This window comes from Giraffa tippelskirchi, chromosome 2 (assembly GCF_054371585.1).
Source record: "Giraffa tippelskirchi isolate mGirTip1 chromosome 2, T2T-mGirTip1v1.2.pri, whole genome shotgun sequence".
NCBI lineage: Eukaryota > Metazoa > Chordata > Mammalia > Artiodactyla > Giraffidae > Giraffa > Giraffa tippelskirchi.
Window position 1 is genome coordinate 137,253,681 of NC_137276.1, and position 6,971 is coordinate 137,260,651.

Consider the following 6,971-nt stretch of genomic DNA (forward strand, 5'->3'; position numbering starts at 1 on the left):
TTGTTCAGTCACCTCTTAGCATGTCTTCTCGCTCCCATGGCACACACAATCACAGCTTATCTCTTAATCATACGTTGTAGCTCAACACAATTTTATCTCTGAAACTACATACTGTAGCAGATGTATCTTCCATTATGCCTTTGCCCTTTTTACTCATCTTCCTGGACAGGGAATCCTAAAAGTGGCAGTCTTGGTAAGCATGGTAGCGAATCACAGCTCCTACAACACATCTGCTCTCCTTCCAGACCATATAAAAGTGCTCGCTATAAAAGTGATGGACTCCCTAAGCTTTTGGTTCATCTCCTGTGGCACACTCCACTCTGTGTTCAGATTCTATCTGATTCTCTGTGTGGCTCTGTGGAACTGGGAGCTTAGGGAACCAGCACATACATACTGATATATCTACTATTGCTTTTGCTGTGAGTAATAAAGGTCTTTGATGAAGAGTCTTGACTCTAGCAACCACAGGACTGCAGAAGGCTACCTATTCACTTGTTTAGTTATTTCATTCAGTGTTTTACTGCTTTCAGCCTCCCTCCACTCTGTCAAACTTATTTAAGTGGTATAAAATCTCCAGAGTTGTGAGCCCATACATCTGCCCAAATATACAGGCATTCTCTCCCTCCCTTCCCTCCCTCCTTGCTTCCTACCAGTTATATTTATCTATCTATCAATATCCATCTCTAATTATCTGTTATATACCATTTTTTTTCATTTATTCAACAAATATTTACTGAGTGCCTCCTTTGTTTCAGGCACTGTTGCACCTTCTGCAAATTCAGCAGCAAATACAACAAGCTAAAATCTGTCATCATTGAATCTTTATCTTCATCTTTATTTGAAAAAAATATTAAAAATAGATTTCAAGGAATACATACAAATAGCACAATCCTTAATAGATATAGGTAAAGAAGAGATGAAAATGAAAGAGAAAAAGGATAAAGACTAAAACAGTGCTGAGGGGTGAGATTAATATAAAAGACTAAACATACTTGTTTTTGCTCTAAATTTGGCTGGGAGGTTTATGCTGAAATTTTCCAAGTTCTCTGGCTATGGGAAAGTTTCCAGAAACAGTTACATCTTTCAAGAAGGCCCAATGGTCAGGCACATAGTTATCTTCCTTCTGAGATTGCCTCAGAGTTGAAAAATGTTCTGCTGTTCTGTGGGACCATCTAATCACGGGGACCATGGGTAGAAATCACAGAGTAAGTGCTCATCTAAGCCATGCTCATTTCCTGGGCTTAGGCTCTTCGCTCATGTGCTATGCTGTTCTTAGTCACTCAGTCATGTCCGACTCTTTGCAACCCCATGGACTGTAGCCCGCCAGGCTCCTCTGTCCAAGGGATTCTCCGGGCAAGAATACTGGAGAGGGTTGCCATGCCCTCCTCTAGGGGATCTTCCCAACCCAGGAGTTGAACTGGGATCTCCTGCATTCCAGGCGGATTCTTAAATTGATCTGTTGTACTCTATACCTTGTGTGTCTTCACTCTTGTGCTGTTATATATATTATAATATCCAAATGCAGAGACATCTGAAGGTGAAAAGTGATTATGACTCTGAGAGATAAAAAATGGGGCTTTGGATAGGTCCCTGTATGTGTAAAAAATTCATAATAATTCCTTCACTTGTCCTTCATGGTACCCAAGTTCTGGCATTTCAGTTCCTTAAGATGTTTACTTGTTCTTTAAGACATCTTTCATATATTAGACTCTTGCAATAAGGGTTGCTCAGCATGTTACTTGTTAATAAAGGACATCTACTTTTGTTTTAATGCTTATTTAAAAAGAAATTGGGATTTAGTGCTTGTCGACACTAATGGAATCAATGGTACTTTAATATGTGTTAATGGTACTTCAGTTCCCTTAACAGCAGAAAACAGTGAGGTTATTAACCAAACACACTGTTGTTCTAAATGAAAGAGAAAGTGTATGGAATCTAGAAAAGGCAAAGATGGCACAAGATTAAGCTAGTGTGAGGCCATTTCAACCTAAATTAAATGTATACAGTTTTCTTCTTTGATGTGTTTTAGTTCAAAGAATAGACAAAATTGTAACGGCAGGTGTTGGCGAGGCTCTCATGCATCTTATTAAATTCGAAGGTAAAAGAACTTGCTTAATGCTTCCCCTTATGAAATTTCAGTGAGATGCTAACTGTCAACTGCTAGCTTTAGGAAAGAGTTTTTCCTCCCTATTGATGTAAATATCTTTAAAAGACCATGTGAATAAGAGGGCAATAAGGAAAAATGTATTCTAAAAGAGCAGAGAAGTGCACTGCTTGGATTAGACTTTAGCTCATCATGTTAAACTCAACAAAATAAGAAGGCGAGTTAATGGTTGAGGGCTTATCTTGTATACCTTGCTTTTGAACCTTCAAGTCTCCCTTTACCTTGCACCTGTATCGAGATACATCTTTTAGTGTTCATTTCTGGATGCATATATTACATCTGATGGCAGATTTTATAATTTAGACACTGTATGTTGTTAAGTCAAAGGCTAGAAATATTGTTATAAGAAAGGACATGATTACCTTCCAAAAGAAAGAGCTACTTTCCCAATTGTTATCTATATCAAATGATCCTGAATATTTCCTGACATGGCTAATCCTTAGCTATTTTTTAAGTCTGGTGGAAATTTTCTGCTGTTAAAAGATTAGTCAAGCATTTTGAATTAGTAGAGAATATTGAAATATTTTGCGTAGTTATTGGAAAATATCTATTCTGTTCATCTTTCCTTAACATTTGTAGTATTCTTCTTTGGGATAGACTGTAATAGACTTAAATCCCTGGCTCAAAGAAAAAGTCACTTGAGTTCTCATACAATTGATTTTTAAACTTTTACTTAATAGTTTATGGACTCTAAAAGGATCATCTCTGAAATAAAACCTTTCTCTAGTCTTGTATAGGCTGGATAATTTTTGGCATTTTTGGAAACTGAAAGGATGTCTAATGATTAAGTGTTTGAAATACAAAACTAGAAATCAGGAAACTTAAGGTATTATCTCAGCTCTACACACTGTGGTGTCAGATACTGTGCATTGCTGAGTTGTTACAAAACCCAATAAGGCAATTTTAAGAAAGTGCTTTGTACTTTTTTGAAAAAAGGTTTCATATCAATAATAAAGCATTAATACAAGTCACTTGCAGTGCTGTTGCCTGAAATCTGGGAGTCAATACAGTATTCTCTCTATTGCTAGTGTCTAGTTATATAAAACACTCTAGGATTACACTGTCAATTTAATATCCATGCAGGGTTTTTGTTAATGCACACTCTAAAAGGGGATGCTAAACAATGAGATCAATGAACTATTAGAAATCACTCTGCATGTGGGCAACATTTCTTCCTGTATCATCCTTCCTGGTTTTCTAAAGAAGTATTTTCCTACCTTGAATTTCAACAGGTTATATTTACATTCACATCACAGAGACAATCATAGTGTTTAATACTTTTTTCTCTTTTTAAGAACAATGGAAAACAAAAATCAGTGGTTTTGAATATTTCATGAAAGGTGCCAATAATTCCATTGTGAAGCTATACCAGACTGCTGGACACAAGTCAAATGAATTATGTCAATAATGCCATAGCAGTCTCGTATCCAGAAAGATCGGACTGCTTAGAAGTCAGGTTTATATATAACATGAGTTCTGCCAGAAGACTGGAGTTATTTTCAAGTTTTAAGAAAATGTAGTTCAGGTAGCATTCCTAGCATTTTAACATGGGGCCATTTTCTTCTGTGTTCTCTTCAGGGTGATTAGTTATCATCCTACAAAATGAGAATTCAGGTCACATGTCAAAGTTTCAAGGAGGGACACTGGGAGGTGATAATGCCCAAAGATAAATTGGAAAGATACCATAGGTATTAGCCTGTGTAAATGCTGCTTTCAATTTGTGTAGCAGCCACTGTAGCACTTTCAGAACAAGATAATGAATTAAATGTAATTCTTGGCTGTCCCCTGAAGTCCTAACAAGGACCAAATAGCTGAATCCAAACTGATTTGAAACCTATCCTGGAACCATTCCATAGATGCCTCACTTTCATTCTATAATTGGGCCAAGACAAGCTTTAATATAGCTTAATTTCTACCCTTGAAAGCACTGACAAGAATGGCTCTTGAATTCTAGCAAAATCTCATGTGTTTTCTTGTTCTGTGAAGGACTCAACAAATGCCAAGACTTGTCCTTGGTTTTCATTTCTTAAGTGGGACTATATTTATATTTTAACCCAAAGAGGCACTGCTATTACCTGACAGTTTCTTTTTTTTTTTAATCTGTTAACCAACATAATAATGACAGTATAAATCAGCTCATTTGTTAAATAGTTCTCTAGGTTGGCCTTAAGAAAATGTTGGTTTTAACTAAAACATTTTAGTCATTCAACATGACCTCATCTGATACAGTCTGGTATTTTGAAAGGTATAAATAAGACATTTCTCCTCTTAAGGAGCTCAAAATAAATTTAGATGGAGGAAGTGGACAGTAAAGCTGAAACACTTGGATATTAATATAAAAAACTCAGATTTTATCATATGAAATTCATTTTAAGCGGACAGAAAATGCTGCAGCTTCTTCTTTTTTTTTTTTTCTATGTGACCTTCCGATATTAGCTATTGCTCAGATATTGGAAAAGGGTTTGCAATGAGGAAAAATTCTGAGGTTGAGTTAAGAAGGGCTTAGCTTCTTTGGAATATGCAAGCTGATATTTTCTAAATTCAATTTGTATTTTAATTCATGCTTTGCAGGGCTTTTCCAAAATTGGTTCAACCAACCAGTAAATCAAAAAAGATTCATTAAAGCTTTTCACTGCAAGGCACTGTTTATAAAGAAGTAAGTAGATAGCATCATTTAGGTCTGAATGCCCTACAGAGAGAGCCAACCCAGCCAAGGTTTTCTAGAAGAGGCAGAGTAACTCAGAGCTTCCTCGTCTACAACCAACAGGTCAGAGCAACTCCACTTCCACGAGGACACTCAGGTGACTGCTTTACTCTTTTTGAAGCTCTCGCTGACCAAGAGACCACAGTCTTAAATTTCTGTATCTGATCTCTTGCCTCCAGTTTGCAATTCACCCTCTTGACTGTCTCTATAAGCAGACTCTAGGTTCTACCCAACTCTGATTGTTTTGTCAAACCTGTTTTCAGGGTTATTCCTAGGCTTTTGTGGGATTTCCAGTTTTTAGTCTGTGTGGGAATTTCCCTTAAATTGTACACCAGACATGTTTGGTTCAAACCCTCCATGTCTGACACTCTTCCTTGTACCAGGTGGACTTCTTTGTTTGTTTGTTTTTAATTAATTTTTTATTGAAGGATAATTCCTTTACAGAATTTTGCTGTTTTCTGTTAAACCCCAACACGAATCAGCCATAGGTATACATATATCCCCTCCCTTTTGAACCTCTCTCCCATCTCCCTACCCATCCCCCCCTCTAGGTTGATACAGAGCCGCTGTTTGAGTTTCCATAGCCTTTCAGCAAATTCCCTTTGGCTATCTATTTTGCATATGGTAATGTAAGTTTCCCTGTTACTCTTTGACTTTTGAGACTAGCAGAATTCAGACCCAGGAGCATGGTCGCTAATTAAGAGGTGAATCTCTCTTTTGAGCACTGACACTGAGGGGTTGGGCTTACCTCCTGGCTCACCAGTAAAAGAATCTGCCTGCTATGCAGGAGACACAAGAGATGCAGGCTCTATCCCTGGGAGGGGAAGATCTCCTGGAGGAGGAAATGCAACCCACTCCAGTGTTCTTGCCTGGAAAATCCCAAGGACAGAGGAGCCTGGCGGGCTACAGTCCTTAGTGTCTTAAAGAGTCAGATACAACTGAGGGTACACACACACACACACACACACACACACACTGAGGGATTGGCTGAGCTGCCATCAACCCACTGTATAGAGGTCAGGGTCCTGGATCCTTTTAGAAGGGAAGGAAAGTTGTGGCTCCTCCTCATTTGCCAGAGGCTCTGGAATGCTCTTATTTGTGTGGCTTCTGCAGAATTAATATAAATCAGATAGCATTCTTTCTGTTAAGGCTCTTACAACCAAATACTTAAGACAGTATAAAACCAGAGATTTTCTGGATTTAAAGAAATGGGGCATTTTAAGAAGAAGGAAAATTCTTGCCCCTGGAAAAACAAAGTGAAAAAAAAAGCAGTGAGATCTGAACAGTAGTAAATTTATTATTTTATTCAACAAGAGAGAAGACAAAAAATTCTTATGTACTTAATGACTTCCTATAAGTGGAGTTTTATTTATTTATTTTTGTACTTAGTCTCTGCTTGTGGTTTGGAACCTTTCATTATGAAATGTTAAATAAAATGTTTCCTATTAAAAAAAAGAATGTCTTTGCATTAACAAAAGGCATGCTGTAGAAAATAACTTGCAGAGATGGAGTCCAGCCAACAGCAGAGTTGTTTGGGAAAACCTGGGGTCAAGCATCAGACTGGCATATAGTCTTGAGAGCAGGACAGTAAATAGGAATTCACACAAGGAAGCACCAAGAGTCACAGAGGGAGATTCAGGATACTAAAGTCAAGGGCTCCAGCTGAATTAATAATCAAGTGGGAATTCAGGTGTCATGAAAAAGAACAGGGCTTTCAGGCAAGGTGGCTCTTAACAGATTTCTTCAGTATTGGTCAGCTTTCACTGGTCCAATCTAATTTGTAAACAGATAAACCAGTGGTGTCTTCAGGGTAGCTGAGGCTTCTGACACAATCTCTGTGACAAAATTTCATTACGTGAGGATACGAAGAGAAATATGCACATAAAAACTAGTCAAATAAGTCCATACATCTAAAAGACATTCTGTGTTGCTTGTAATCTATACTTCACATGTGTGAGAAAACCTCCCTTCAACAAGAAAAAAATTGTTTAAAATTGGATATTAATGCCAAAGGATGAAGATCCTATATCTTTTGTGCTTTCCTCTTACATTACCTATCAAACAGCAGATAAAGTCACGTGCAAAGGTTTGGGGAGAGTCCCC